We start from the raw sequence: 16,872 nt of genomic DNA on the forward strand, positions 1-16,872 counted from the left end.
AACGTCAACTGTCATAATATGTAAATAGAAGCTTATTTATTGTGAATTTACAGTTAATTTTTCCGTAGGTATGTTTTAATTGTTTATTTATGCTCTACATTAAGAATTTTGCAACGATTAGGCATTTGAACTAATTGTTGCTAATAAGCCGATGGCGATATAGTTTATTGCCTGTAAATGTTAAGATATTATACTTGACTTTTATTTACATACAGTGCGCTGGAATAAGTGGTACCCCCCCCCCCCCCCCTATCAACTTATTTATTTTATAGGTCGATTTTTAAAATAATAATCATAGTATATTATAACATAAATGTTTCGAACTTTACGCGATTCATCTTCCCTCTTGGGGGTGAAAAAATATATGTCCAAAACAACTCCGGAAATGGGTAAACTGACTAATTTTAAGTAACTTTTGTTCTATAGAGCTTTTTCGCCAAGTCAACACTTTTCGAGTTATTTGCGAGTGAATATGTTCATTTTTCAACAAAATAACCACATTTTTAGACGGTTTTTCGCAAATAACTCAAAAAGTAAGTATTTTGTCGAAAAAACCGTTCTTAGCAAAAATATAGCCTATAAAAAAGGTTAAAAAATGGTGTACGCGTTAGGTCTCTGGATCTCGTAGAACCAGAATTATAGCCAATGAAATATAGATTCATATTCACCAAATTTCAAATAGAATATTTCGACGTGAAATATGCAATAAATTAAGCACTTTTTGGGGAAAACCCATTTTAACTTTTTTAAAGTGTTTAAAAAAAGCTTTATTTCTGTTTTTACGAAAAGTTTCTAGCATTAAATTTAAGCAAGTTACGCTCAAAATAAAGTTGGTCCCTTTTGTTTTTGCAAAAAAAAAATCGGGAAGACCACCCCCTAATTAGCAACTTAAATGAAATTAATCGTTGCCGCTCCATAAATTATTTTACTTATATTGTGTTTATATGATCTGTAAGTTTCATCGATTCAAAGTGTTTATTTTTGAAAAAACTTGGTTTCAAAGTAAAATTTTTAAAAATTTAAATTTTGAAAAATATGCTTTTTTTCAAAATAACTTAAAAATTGTTAGAGATACCAAAAGTCTCGAAATACAAAAAAAGTCAGATTTGCTTTTCTTAATATCATGTATTTTTTTGTTTTTCTGTTAGACAAAAATTGATCAAGATTTGGTGTTTCTAAATTTGCATACATTCGTGATCAGTGACTCGTTCAACACCTTTTAACTACAGCCGTTTCAATAATAAGGACTTTGAACCGATGAAACTTACAGATCATATAAACAATATATACACGAGTCAAGAAACTTGTGAAGTCGTTACGATTAAGTTCATTTAAGATACTAATTAGGGGGTGATTTTCTCGATTTTTTTACCAAAACCAAAAGGGACTAACTTTATTTTGAGCGTAACTTGTTTAATTTTGATGCTAGAAATTTTTTTTATAAAACAAAAATGAAGCTTTTTTTAAACACTTTAACTAAGTTTAAATGAGTTTTCCCCGAAATGTGCTTCATTTTTGGTTATTTCACGTTAAAGTATTCCACTTGGAATTTGACGAATATAAACCTATATTTCATTAGCTATAACTCTGCTTATACTAAATAAAAAAACGTGATATATTCACTATTTTTTAAATTTTTTATAGGCTATATTTTTGCTAAGAATGCTTTTTCGACAAAATAGTTACAGTTTGAGTTAATTGCGAAAAACCGTCTAAAAGCGTGGTTATTTTGTTGAAAAAAATGAACATATTCACTGCCAAATAACTCGAAAAGTATTGACTTAGTGAAAAAACTCTATAGAACAAAAGTTACTTTAAATTAGCCAGTTTACCCATTTCCTGACTTTGTTTGGACGAATATTTTTTAACCCCCAAGAGGGGGTGAAAACCACCCCCAGGGCAAAAGCACATATCGGCACAATACCACTTTTTTTCTTTGACTTGTTAGCTGTGTGTATGCCAAATTTCATGTCAATCCAAGCGGTTCTTTAAAATTTAAAGGTTTTGCAATATTTTACCGTTAATGAATGGACTATTTAGCAATGATACATTATTTAAATCCATCTGATAATTTAAAAGCAAAGAGATTTTCCATATGTTTATTTCAAGTCTAAAAGATTATACCTTTATTTAGTTACGAATTCACCGGTAGTTGATTGGTTACCGAAAAATTAGCTGAGGGCCAGAGTTACCAATCGGCCTGTAATTAGGATGGGGGATTAAAATAGTTACGAATTGACCGGGACCCATTCAAACCAATGGGTAAACAGTTATTCCAGTCTTCAATAATTGATACCTGCAAAATCGCTGTTTTAAAACCATCGATAGCTTTTTCCTGCCCACACATTGAATTCTTAATCTTTGGGAACGTGAAGCAGTCGTTGGGACTTAGGTCGGGGCTATACGGTGGATGGTTATTTATTATAATTACAAATCGATCTTTTGAAGCTCCAAAAACTCTGTTGTCTTTTGGGCAGTATAGATAGATTTTTTTTTCGGCCCCCCTAACAGCTCCCCTGTATTAAGAGCCAATATATGGTAGAGGTACATTTTCAGGTTTCTCGCCATATGACGCGCTCGAGTAACTGCAAAAATCTCCGCTTGGGCTCCTCTATCATAATGGACCAAGAGCAACGTCGGAAAAAAATCATTTTAAGACGGCTAATTCTTTCATATATTGTTCCCTATGCTTCCTCGAACACCGTACCGGCCATCTGGCTACTGATACAGGTTGCGTTCATTACTGCGCAGCACACTTGTACAGGTAAACATATCGAATTTAAAATTATTGTAAGACAAAAAATTTTTTTGTCATTACTTTTTAAACATTATTATAAATATGAACTGTAATTGCCAGACGTTTCTGTGGTTTAAAAAGTAATGACAAAAAAATTTTTCGTCCTAAAATAATTTAAATTCAATATACAGGGTGATTGATGAGTGTGATAAAGCTCAGTAGATCCGCTATAGTAATAGATAGCAATAAAAATTAATAATAAAAATTGTGACCAACTTTCAGCTTCACATTACGAAATTAGTTAGATTGTAACAGGGTGTTCGATAACATAGTAATCCTCTAAACTTTCTCATCACAAAAATATAAAGGTTTGTTATGTTATATAGGGCTTTTACAAAGTTATAACCAATTTTTTATGAAAATCGTAACAAGTTCAGCTCCCTGTATAAAAAAAAGCACAACAGCGATGGTTTATTGTTGCCATATTTTTTTGTTGATTGTGAAAATTTTTAAGAGAATTGTTGATATTGCTAATTTTCCTTATATCGAATACAGGGTTAGTCAAAACGCAAGTACATTCTTTTCTCAGAAATTTTAAATGGAACACCCTGTATTTTATATTACTACCGAAAGACATCATTACCGTACTTTAATTTTTGTATAATATTCCCTATGCCTAAATTTGTCAGTTTTCGAGATATTTTCATTTTTCCGAGCAAGTTATTAAGGGTGTTCTATTTGAAATTACTGTGAAAATAATGTACTTACGTTTTGACTCCTCTGTATTCGATATAAAGAAAATTAGCAATATCAACCATTTTTATAAATTTTGACAATCAACAAAAAAATATGGCACCGATAAACCATTGCTGTTGTGCTTATTTTTTTTTATACAGGGAGCTGAACTTATTACGATTTTCATAGAACATTGGTTATAACTTTGTAAATACCCTGTATAACATAACAAACCTTTATATTTTTGTGATGGGGAAGTTAAGAAGATTTCGAATATAAAATAAAATATGGGGTGTTCCATTTAAAAAAAAAACAAAAGTTTGGTCTGCCACTATGTTATCGAACACCCTGTAACATTCTAACTAATTTTGTAATGTGAAGCGCAAATTTAGCTATAATTTTTGTTATTAACTTTTATTGCTATTTCTTACTATAGCTGATCTACTAAGCTTTTTCACACTAATCAATCACCCTGATTTTGCGTTTACCTGTACTGTAGTACAGGTGTGCTGCGCAGTAATGAACTCAACCTGTATCAGCAGCCAGATGGCCGGTATGGTGTTTGAGGAAGCATAGGAACCAACATAATATGAAAGAATCAGCCGTCTTAAAATGATTTCTCGAAAACGTTGCTCTTAGACCATAAGGAATTCAAATCTGTAATAAAAATAGAGGTTCTTATGTAAGATTTTAAAGTTGTCCCCTGTCCCACACACAGTGTCGTGTTTAGCGTAATTTGATAGATTTGTGAAAAATATTAAATACTTTCTTCGTACGGTTTTCGATCCGATTTATATTTCGCGAAATATTCGATCGGCCTGCTTCTTTTGGCATACCCGGTATAATTGCGCTATATAAAAATAACGATTTAATTGAATGAACGCAATTTAACTGAATCCGACAATCAACTATCGTCATCGTATAATTGTTTGATAATTTGGGAATGATATTACAAATCACTTATTTCTAAAATTATGGATACTACGTCGATGGTTTCTAATTACGCTTCTAGAATGGAATGCTAAACAGAGAAAACAGTCGATTGTTTCACACAACTTCCATGCAGCATGTCTATAACGTGCAACACGTTCAAGATATGCAATATTGTATTCAGTATATGACTAATTCATTCATTATTACTCCATAAATGATTATTCCATCCAGTTTTTTAATCTTATAACGTATCCTACATGTAGTTATAGTCTAGCTCTAGATTGAGACCTTTATGCGAAACCCACACGTTTTCTGTAGCACGAAGCTAATCAAGTCTAATATATTATAAATTAATATGCATTTAATAGTGACACTAGTAGTTATTATAGATACATTATTAAGTATTTCAGGTTAATTGCAACAATTTATCAAATTAGTTGATTGGATATCGAATTTTTTTACTAGCGATTTTACCAGTGCCATCTACAGTCACTCCACCCAATTATTTAAAAATTTTAGTATCTACAAACTTTCAAAAGTAGAATCTACAAAATAAAATTTTTAAAATATTAAACGTCTTGCATGTGAACCAATATTTGTATCAATTTTGCGAAAAATTTAATTACTGATGAAGTAGTAAATATAAAGACAATAAATATACAGGGTGTCCCGAAAAGATTGGTCATAAATTATACCACATATTTTGGTGTCAAAAATAGGTTGATTGAACCTGACTTACCTTAGTACAAATGTGCACATAAAAAAAGTTACAGCACTTTGAAGTTACATACAGTCGGAAAAATGAAAGAATACCCATGAACGATCACATCAATCACTTATTTTGTATTTGTTGTCCTTTTCTATAAATAACAAACGATTATTATAGAAAAAGATAGCAAATACAAAATAAGTGATTGATGTGATCGTTCATGGGTATTCTTTCATTTTTCCGACTGTAATGAAAATCAATTTTTTCCAATATGTATATCGCAAACTATTAGAGATTTTTTATTGAAATGGACATGTGGCATTCTTATGGCAGGAACATCTTAAAAAAATTATTCGATAAAAGGTGCCTTATCGAAAAAATACTAAGAGGCACAAAAGCTTTAAAAACACTGTGTTTAACTAATGGTGCCGCAATAATAGTTTAATTGGAACGTACAAAAAAGTTTGGGGGGTTTAAGGGAACAAAACCCCATAAAATTTTTATGGGGTGTACAAATTTTACTTTTGTTTTTTTTTAAGATGTTTCTGCCATAAGAATGCCACATGTCCATTTTCAATAAAAAATTTCGAGTTTTCGATATATGAAAAAAAATCGATTTTCATTTTGTAACTTAAAAGGACTGTAACTTTTTTGTGTGCACTATTGTATACAGTGCGTCCATAAAGTAACGCATAAATTCATTATTTCGTAAACCGGCGACTTTAAAGGAAAAGCCCGAAACAGGTCGATTTGTATTTTTAATTTCCGATTTTTTGGCATATACGTCATACTAGTGACGTCATCCATCTGGGCGTGATGACGTAATCGATGATTTTTTTAAATGAGAATATGGGTCATGTGATAGCTCATTTGAAAGGGTATTCAATTCTCTATTCACTAATGTAAACATTAACATAATTATTTATACAAGGTGTTCAAAACAACATTTTTTAAATTAAAATAATTGAGACAAAAAGAAGAATGTATGTAATTTGTCTAATTCAAAATACGTTTTAATGTTGTCAGAAAACAGGAAAAAATGTTTTTTTGACAAATAAATATTGTTTTTCGCTTAAATTCAATGTTAAAGCTGCTACCCACCTGCCTCTTGCCAGTTTGAACATTTCGTTTAAGCGAAAATCAATGTTTATTTGTTAAATGAAATTTTTTTCTGTTTTCTGACAGTAGTAAAACGCATTTTGAATTAAATAAATTACATACATTCTTCTTTCTGTCTCAATTATTTTAATTAAAAAAATGTTTGTTTGCACACCCTGTATAAATAATTATGTTAATGTTTACATAAGTGAATAGAGAATTGAATGCCCTTTCAAATGAGCTATTACATCACCCATATTCTCATTTAAAAAAATCATCGATTACGTCATCACGCCCAGACGGATGACGTCACGAGTATGATATATATGCCAAAAAATCGGAAATTAAAAATAAAAATCGACCTGTTTCGGGAATTTTCGCGAAAGTCGCCGGTTTATGAAATAATGAATTTATGCTTTACTTTATGGACGCACTGTCCAGGTTCAATCAACCTATTTTTGACCCCAGAATATGTGGCATAATTTATGACCAATCTTTTCGGGACACCATCTCTTTATTGTTTTTTGTTTATTTAGCTAACTTGACCGCTTCTTTATCCAGAAGTCTTCAACCAAATTTCTGGTTCTCATCGTCTCTTTGATGGTTCTCTCCATCTTTTTGTGTTGGACGGCCTCTCTATTTTTTTCTTTGTGAGACCCAATTATAAATCTGGTTCGGAAATCTTCCGTCTGTCTACTAACGTCGTTTCTGTACCTACTCATTCTATTCCGAATTTCTTCATTTCTGATACGATCTAAGGATGTAACTTGACAACGTCTACTATAAAACCCTGTTTCAACCGTATTAATTTTTTGTTTATTTAGCTAACTTGACCGCTTCTTTATCCAGAAGTCTTCAACCAAATTTCTGGTTCTCATCGTCTCTTTGATGGTTCTCTCCATCTTTTTGTGTTGGACGGCCTCTCTATTTTTTTCTTTGTGAGACCCAATTATAAATCTGGTTCGGAAATCTTCCGTCTGTCTACTAACGTCGTTTCTGTACCTACTCATTCTATTCCGAATTTCTTCATTTCTGATACGATCTATACTCCGTCCACCCAACAGACGGAGTAATCACGTGAATAAATCACAATATTTCTTCCAAATACCTTAACGCACGGCCTTCTACACAATACCGATAACAAGGTATTCGGTAATTAGTGTTATCGGCATTGTGTACAAGGCCGTGAGTTAAGGTATTTTGAAGAAATATTATGATTTATTCACTTGATTACTCCGTCTGTTCGGTAGACAGAGTATAAGGATGTAACTTGACAACGTCTTAGGTCTGGATCCCGCGTATGAAAAAAAAGTTGATTAATAGCAAGCTGAAAATTTGTTAATAGGTTAAGGGTGTCTAGTCGGATAAACTTTGATATATGGGAACACTGAAACAGGGGCAGTTTTAATTGTGGAACAGATTAAAAATTTGGAACGGTCAGACCACGAATACGGCACATTTATTTTGTCCGACAGAATAGACTTAAACTCTCCGAACAGAGATTAAACTCTCATGCAAAAATCAGACTGCTATTTATCACCAAATGGGCGTTTTAATGAGTGGAACATGTAGAATATTTCAAATGACAGGAATTATGACAGGTGACAAATAGCAGTCTGATTTTTGCATGAGAGTTTAATCTCTGATTGGAGAGTTTAAGTCTATTCTGTCGGACAAAATAAATGTGCCGTATTCGTGGTCTGACCGTTCCAAATTTTTAATCTGTTCCACAATTAAAACTGCCCCTGTTTCAGTGTTCCCATATATCAAAGTTTATCCGACTAGACACCCTTAACCTATTAACAAATTTTCAGCTTGCTATTAATCAACTTTTTTTTTCATACGCGGGATCCAGACCTATCTACTATAAAACCCTGTTTCAACCGTATTAATTTTTCTTTTCTTTTTCATCTTCGTTTAAAAGAAATCCTAAGTATCGGTAACATCGTGTTTTTTAATGCCCCCTAATCTTTTACTCAAGTTTTCTTACCACCAATTTCGACACCCCATTTTAAGTATTCTTCAACTAATTTTCTTACTATGTAGTTTGGCTCTTCCTCATCTTCAGCAATGACAGTCTGGTTTTCCGCAAAAAAGGTGTAGATTTGCCTGATCCCAATTCGAACTACCATAGGATTGCGTCTCATTGTCCATTGTTTCAGTGCATTATTGACGTATATTTTGAAAAGAGTTGGTGACATGCAGCAACTCCGTCTTAATTCTTTGTTAACTGAAAACATTTCTGAGCAGTTTGTTCCGTGTTCTTCCATAGCTAAAGTTGCCTTCATGTAATTCTTTAACAGCGTTTACATAAGTTAGTGCAATATGTTGCTGTTTCATGAGAATCCATAACTTATTCAGGGGTACGCTATCATAAGCTTTTTTCAGGTCAACAAATATTAAGTGTAGTTCATTGTCAACTAATTTATTTTTCTCAATTAGCTGTCTGTGATAGACTGAAATTATTTGTACAAGATCTATCAGTTCCAAGTCCACTCTGCTTTTCTACATCTGTTGGACATACTAAAAAAAATTTCATGTGAAAGTAGGAAAGTAGGATTGCATTAGGGGTCAGTAGTTAGTCCTTATTTATAATTATTAGTGGTGGATGCGATAACAGGCACACTATTCGGTACCATTCCCTGGTGCTCAATGAATTCTCATAATCTAGTGTTGGTAGGACATTCTGAAAGGGATCTACAAAAAAAGTTGCAACAGTGGAGACAAGCTCTTGAAGAAAAAGGTCGAAAACTTGCTAGGATAAAAACATACTATTTGGATTGTTGATTTAAAAATGCAGTTGCTACTAGAAATAAGATGATAACTTGTGATAGTGAAATTATTGTGAAAAGTACTAATTTTAAGTACATACATAGGATCGGTATTACAGATTAAAGGGGAAATGAGATCGAGCAGTAGAGTTGAGCATGCATGCAGCATACTGAACGGAATTTTGGTCAGTTCTCTCGAAAAATAAGAGAGCATAGTTTAAGATAATTTGCCATGTTCAATGTAGGGATGCTATTACCTGATACGAAGAATAGCTGTAGAGGTAGACGAAAGAAGAGCTCATGAACGACGCTTAAACAGGACATATCGACAAAAGGGATTTATAATGGTAGGTCCCACGATAGAAATTTATGGAGAAATCTCCTGGCAAACTGTCAAACAGTTATCGTGTCGAATCAACATGTCAACATGGCTATTTTGGTTTTTACCTTTTACAACGCATGACTCAGTACTAAAAATTATGAGAATGTATAATATACAGTTTTATTATAAATTTTTCACATTTGATTAGTTAATAGACAATTATTAAAACGTCGAAAATTGTAATTTGGCAACGTTGCATCAAAGGCAAGTGAGGTCAGTGTTGAGACCGTCCTCCCCCTTCCCGTCTCGGCCCATACATGCGGGCACGAGCCACGACTCAGGAATGTCGAGGTTGTTGTGATGTGAAATAAAACGGCTCTTTTTTCTTCTATAAATTTTTTCTTCTTTTTCTTCGACTCTGCATGACGAGTATTTGCTCGGGTCTTTTACATAATTTGTTGACCATTTTTAGTGCACCTAATCACACTGTTTGGCATTGAGTGGCCCATTATTTTTGGTTCTCGCTCGATCCAAATCGAATAACAATACCGAACATTCTTGGAATAGTTGAAATAACTTTGTAATATGTTTGGGTGTTTGCTAGTCAAACTGATATTTTTATTATTGTGGGCCAAAAAACAGATTTTTGTCGAAAATTTATTTTTTCAAATAGAATAGGTATTTTATTTTCACCTTTTTTTTTAATAACTATACTGTTTTGTTTTTAAACCAGGAGGAGTAATTCAAATTTACCGCGCCGTAATGCTTGTTTGTAATTGGTGCAACCTCAGGCAAGTTTTCTCCACTGTTGCGAAATTTTGGCACTATTGGCATTTCATTGGTTAATTAAGTTACGTCGGCGAGTTTTGTGTTTTCAATAGTAATACCACTAGTGATTCAATTTTCGCGATAAGTCTGTCGATTTACTTCTAAACGAAACAGGGCCCGGATTACGTACACTCGATACGCATCGTATCCGCCATGTTTTACTGTAGCACCTTATGGAAAAACATGGTGGATACGATGCGTATCGAGTGTACGTAATCCGGGCCCTGAGTTGCTTGAAAACACCACGAGTCCGTAGGACGAGTGGTGTTTTCTTTAAGCAACTTAGTTGAGTTTAGAAATAAAAGACAGACTTATAAGATAAATTAAATCACGAGTGGTATTTTATTAGACTATTTCACGAACAAAGTGATAGGTCAAAAATTCAGTAGAATGAGAGGAAGAAATTTAATAATAATACATTGATCTAGGTAACCCAAATCTACCCATTTTTTGAATAATTCACAATTAGTCATAATCATGAAATATTTATTATAACTATAAATAATTTGTTATAATTATTTTTTACCTATAACAATAAATAATTTGTACACGAAAAAGATACATTATTCTCGACTATAATTATTATAAACGGTGCAATTGTAAAATTTTTGAATAGTATGACCATTATTAGGTGGATACAATGTATTGTTGCTATTATTACTTGATGTACTTGGAGTATTCCTAAAAGTATTCACTATGTTCTGATGATGTTCGGCACTAAGATGTAAATACGGTTTCATCGAGTTCGAACTTCCATGTCCAGTAATTTTCATAGCTTGTTGTTCACTAACGCCAGATTGTAGTAACTGACTAACTGCAGTGGCACGATTAGAGTGATTCGTTATTTTCACTTTTTTAGTGTCTAATCCTATCTTTTCTGCAGACATTTTTGTCCATTTGGATATTGTATTAATACCAATAGGACAATTCTTGTATCAATTACTATTATTATATTTATTCCACTTGCCATTCACAGTCAGAAAAAGTCTATCATGGGTAATAGTTTCCCTTTTCGATATAAGTTTCCGGTATAATTTCACAGGACACATTTCAGGATTCTTCAAATTTTGAGTAAGCCATTTATTATCTGCACAGTTTTTATCACCACTTTGGCGGGTTTTGGAGAATATCGGGTTATATGCAATTCTGTTTGTTAAACAGCCTTTGTTGTTAGTCTCTTCCTTGAAAAAATGTAACATGGAAAAACTTGCTTCGTTACCTCTCCAAGCTAATTCTACGGCAGCTATATGAAAAAACTTCTTTTGGAGTCCCTCTGGCGTGTCTTCGTCCCATTGTAAGCACATATTTTTATATTCATCCGAAGTCATAGCGATAGAACTCATTTTCCTTTTATCGGGTACAGTTTGCAACAATTTTCTCTTACTATCACGAGCCGCTCTCGCTTCCTTGAAGGTTATATCTTTGAAGGGATCAATATGTCTCTGATACTCACAGAAATATTTTTCTTGTGCCAATTTTGCAGTAGTGTTCCATATGGTTTTAATAACACTCTCCTTGTAATCACTACCATCAATTTTTCGCATGTTGAAGGCCCAGTCTTTTAGAATGAATGCTAGTCTTTCGTTGTTATTTTCTGCATCTAATTTGTAGTTGCGATCCACACAGAACATCATAAATTGTCTCCATATATAAGATTTAGATTTTCTTGTGTTACTCGGTATATTTTCTTCAATGTTTTGGTTTATAACTTCGTTTGAAATACCACCGAAACGACTCATTTTGACGTATACAGCTACAATAATTTTTTTGGCAAACGTCAAACTTTGCTTTGCGATCGGTATCCATGGTTACGTCGTTGAAAACACGAAGCTGATAGACCAATCAGAATTGAAAGACAGTTGGTGTTTTCGCGATAACACAAGCTGTCTTTGGTTTGTGATTGGTCAGATTATGTGAAAATTTTAAGATGAGTGAAATAGTTTACGTTATTCCTTTAATTTTTTTATTTTTAGTCTGCTTTTGTATAAAAAACAGTTCTGGACCTCGGAGGTAAACTACACTGTGTCGATATGGTGTTTTTTTTAATAAGCTCCTTTAATCTACTTACTTTATTAATTGGATTATACAAATTGGTTATACAGGGTGTCCAGAAACTCTACCGACAAACGAAGACAGGAGATTCCTCAGATAATTTTAAGACAATTTAACTCAATTCACCTAGTCCGAAAATGCTTCTTAAGGGAGCTAGAGCTCTTTGAAGATGGCGTCATGAAATTAGTTTTTCTTAAATACCTCCAGAACGCTTCTATTTAGAAAAACGAAAATTATTGTTGCATTGTTGAAAATATATGCATATTTACTTTTCAGAGATGAATCGATTCCATCCATTGCAAATTTCTAGTACCGGTCATAGGCGTGCGTTTTGGGTAGAGCAACGGGTATTTTATCGCATAACTTTTTTGTTCTTAACTTTTATGCATTTTTGACACCGCATTATTAAATTGTGAGATATTCTAGTACTAAAAGGTACTCTTGATTTAAGTCGATAGGACACACCGTTTTCTAGAAAAATCGATTTGAAAGTTTTTCGTTTTTGGAATTTGAAAAAAAATTGAAAGAACTTTTCAACAAAAAACGAAGTATTTTACCAACATAAAGTAAGAGTAACTTTTAGTATTCGAATACCTCATAATTTAATAATCTAGTGTCAAAAATGCTCAAAAATTCAAGACAAAAAAGTTATGCTATAAAATAACTGTTGGCCTACCCAAAACGGACGCCTATGACCAGTACTAGAAATTCGCAATTAATGAAATCGATTTATCTCTGGAATATAAATAAATGTACCAGTTTTCGTCTTTCTAAGCAGTTTTTTTTTATTTTTTTTTTTAATTCAAAAAGCGAAAAGTTTTCAAATCGATTTTTCTAGAAAACGGTGTGTTCTATCGATTTAAAACAAGAGTACCTTTTAGTACTAAAAACTTCCCAATTTAATAATCCAGTATCAGACATGCATAAAAGTTAAAGAAAAAAAAGTTATGCGATAAAATAACCGTTGCCCTACCCAAAACGGACGCCTATGATCGGTACTAGAAATTTGCAATGGATGGATTAGATTTACATCTTGAAGATAAATACGAGTACCAATTTTTGTTTTTTTAAATAGAAGCGTTCTGGAGGTATTTAAGAAAAACTAATTACAAGACGCCATCTTCAAAGAGCTCTAGCTCACTTAGGAAGCATTTTCGGACTAAGTAAATTGGGTTAAATTATCTTAAAATTATCTGAAGAATCTCCTGTCTTCGTTTGTCGGTAGAGTTTCTGGACACCCTGTATATTAAAATATTGCCTATCAATCAATTATGGGATATATCAGATTTTTATTAGCATCCCAAGTGCTCTAAACTTTGTTGCAAACACACGCTAAATACAATTATTGGTCGGTCGAAATGACATAGTGTAGTTTACCTCCGAGGTTCAGAGTTGTTTTTAGAAGTCTTTAGCGATGTATTAGTATAATATAATATTTATGGATTACCGTTTAAGGCCGACATGATCAACCAAAAAAGAAGATGTATTTGGTGATTTTTCTAGTGACTTTCTTGGGTGTGAATCTGTCTTTTTAGATTACTCCTCTTGGTTAAAAAACAAAGCATAGATCTATCTGAATATTTGATTTTCTCCTTCGATTTATAGGGAAGTCACAAATTAAATCATAAAATATTAAATAAAATATTTTTACTTAGTCTATAATAGTAGGTAACAATATTAATGGAGTCTCCTTGATTCATATTTATAAACAACGATATCATTTACAATTGTAGCACTAATGTTTCCTTCTTTTATTTATTGTTTTTCCTCTACACTACATAGATCTTTATTAAATTTAAAACACCAAATGTGGCAAATACTTTTGCAGATCTCCGGTCAAACAATACCTTGCCTATCGTTGTGTTCTTCTTGAGTGAAAACTCAAAAATTATTTTCAAATAGGTACTTCTTATCCTTGCTGAGACCGCTTTTTCAAATATTTTCAAACATTGGTTCTTTATAAAGCATCTGGATATGATGATACGAACACCTGGATGAGGCGGCATGCGTAGTGGGCAAGAAATTATGTTAGTAAAAGATAATTTTAACTCAAGAATTGTAAATGAAGAGTAAAAACTGATTTATTTCAGCTGTTTTCGCCACCCTTTCATACGTTTTTTCTCCAATCCGAAGTTCTTGTTGTGACGTAGGTATCATTACATTTGACGTATCAAACATTAATAGAGAAAGCAATAAAATAAATGACAAATAATTTACACAACTTCAACGAAAAAATTAAAGAAAAACTGGCTTTGATTGATAAGAAACAAGTCCCCCATCAGGAAGAAAAGTGACACAACTCAAAAAAATGCATAATTCCCGTTATCTTGTTGAACTGGCTCCAAAAATCCTATATTTTTACCAGGAAAAGTGTCACATAGATATTTACTTCCAACTTTGTGAGATAGCGGTAGTGTCATTATTATTCATTTGGCGGTAAAATGAATATTTTTATTATTTAATTCCGGAACAATCATACTTTTCACTACTTTTCAGTTATGCTCTGACGTTCGACGTAACGTATCGTTTTTTATTACGAAAACAGTTGTATTTCGAGAAGAGTCCTAATAGGTATTTTTCGTTAATGTTTAAAAAAATTACCAATATTTTAAAAGAAAAGTGACATAACTCAAAATGTTTTTTTTCTTTGTTAAATCAGATATCATAGGTTTTTTGGTTTTGATTCTTACACAATTAGAAATATTCACTTATTCATATTCTTCCTTTTTAATTTATAAATTTTAGCAGCTACCAGTTAAAACATCTAAAAAATCCATTTGTGTCTCTCCTGAAAAAAGTTGTTTTCTGAGTTGTGACACTTTTGTTCCGGATGACGGATGAGCGAAGTGCTTTTTCATATGTAAAATGTGACATCATCTGAATAAGATACTCGTCTACAACAAACGCCTGCATCACATTTCTGATTTCTTTCGGAACGTTCGACCTATCGACTTTTTTATAGTTCAAGATGAATTTCATAGCCCACATAGCAGGTGATAAGATTGACAAAATGAAAAGCCAAGAATGTATTACTAAGAGTATTCTAAATTCCAAACTTTGGAATGTTGAAAATCGTATTATGTTGAGAAACGTTCTACCAGAACTTTATGAGAGGGGTATTTCTGATGGATTATTAAGTTGAAATGAATACAGAAGATTCAGTCAAGTAAAACAAGCCATTGAAAAAAAAGACGGATAGAAAACAACTTGTAAAACATGCGTAAACTGCTGTAGACAAAAATGCCAAATTAGTGTTTATGAATATAAACAAAAATTGTATCAACATTCCTAATCCTAGAGTAGGGTGTCTAAATCATAAACTTGAAAAACGGGACACATCCAAAGAGAGTTTGGAGCGATACTCTTCAGGCCTCAGGGGCTTCCATCGAGACATAATCATTGAAACATGCTCTTTTTAGCTAATTTGAGACATATACCTTTTTCAATTTACCTATGACTATGTGATTTAATTTAAAATGTGGGGCGTATAACAAATGTAAATAACGACTTTCGGCGAGTCTTTCTATTTCTTCAGATGTTTCATTTTGTATTTTATGGATTCCCATACAAATTCAGAATAATTAGCAGGTCTTAATTATCTTAAAATTATCTGAAGAATCTCCTGTCTTCGTTTGTCGGTAGAGTTTCTGGACACCCTGTATATTAAAATATTGCCTATCAATCAATTATGGGATATATCAGATTTTTATTAGCATCCCAAGTGCTCTAAACTTTGTTGCAAACACACGCTAAATACAATTATTGGTCGGTCGAAATGACATAGTGTAGTTTACCTCCGAGGTTCAGAGTTGTTTTTAGAAGTCTTTAGCGATGTATTAGTATAATATAATATTTATGGATTACCGTTTAAGGCCGACATGATCAACCAAAAAAGAAGATGTATTTGGTGATTTTTCTAGTGACTTTCTTGGGTGTGAATCTGTCTTTTTAGATTACTCCTCTTGGTTAAAAAACAAAGCATAGATCTATCTGAATATTTGATTTTCTCCTTCGATTTATAGGGAAGTCACAAATTAAATCATAAAATATTAAATAAAATATTTTTACTTAGTCTATAATAGTAGGTAACAATATTAATGGAGTCTCCTTGATTCATATTTATAAACAACGATATCATTTACAATTGTAGCACTAATGTTTCCTTCTTTTATTTATTGTTTTTCCTCTACACTACATAGATCTTTATTAAATTTAAAACACCAAATGTGGCAAATACTTTTGCAGATCTCCGGTCAAACAATACCTTGCCTATCGTTGTGTTCTTCTTGAGTGAAAACTCAAAAATTATTTTCAAATAGGTACTTCTTATCCTTGCTGAGACCGCTTTTTCAAATATTTTCAAACATTGGTTCTTTATAAAGCATCTGGATATGATGATACGAACACCTGGATGAGGCGGCATGCGTAGTGGGCAAGAAATTATGTTAGTAAAAGATAATTTTAACTCAAGAATTGTAAATGAAGAGTAAAAACTGATTTATTTCAGCTGTTTTCGCCACCCTTTCATACGTTTTTTCTCCAATCCGAAGTTCTTGTTGTGACGTAGGTATCATTACATTTGACGTATCAAACATTAATAGAGAAAGCAATAAAATAAATGACAAATAATTTACACAACTTCAACGAAAAAATTAAAGAAAAACTGGCTTTGATTGATAAGAAACAA

At 32.5% G+C, this 16,872-nt stretch overlaps 1 protein-coding gene across 1 annotated transcript in view; it reads left to right on the forward strand.

The window, feature by feature from the left end:
• Positions 1-16,872, forward strand: part of LOC114327550 (protein kibra) — a 177,417-nt gene that overhangs the window by 65,353 nt on the left and 95,192 nt on the right. The window lies entirely within an intron of this gene.

This window comes from Diabrotica virgifera, chromosome 1 (assembly GCF_917563875.1).
Source record: "Diabrotica virgifera virgifera chromosome 1, PGI_DIABVI_V3a".
NCBI lineage: Eukaryota > Metazoa > Arthropoda > Insecta > Coleoptera > Chrysomelidae > Diabrotica > Diabrotica virgifera.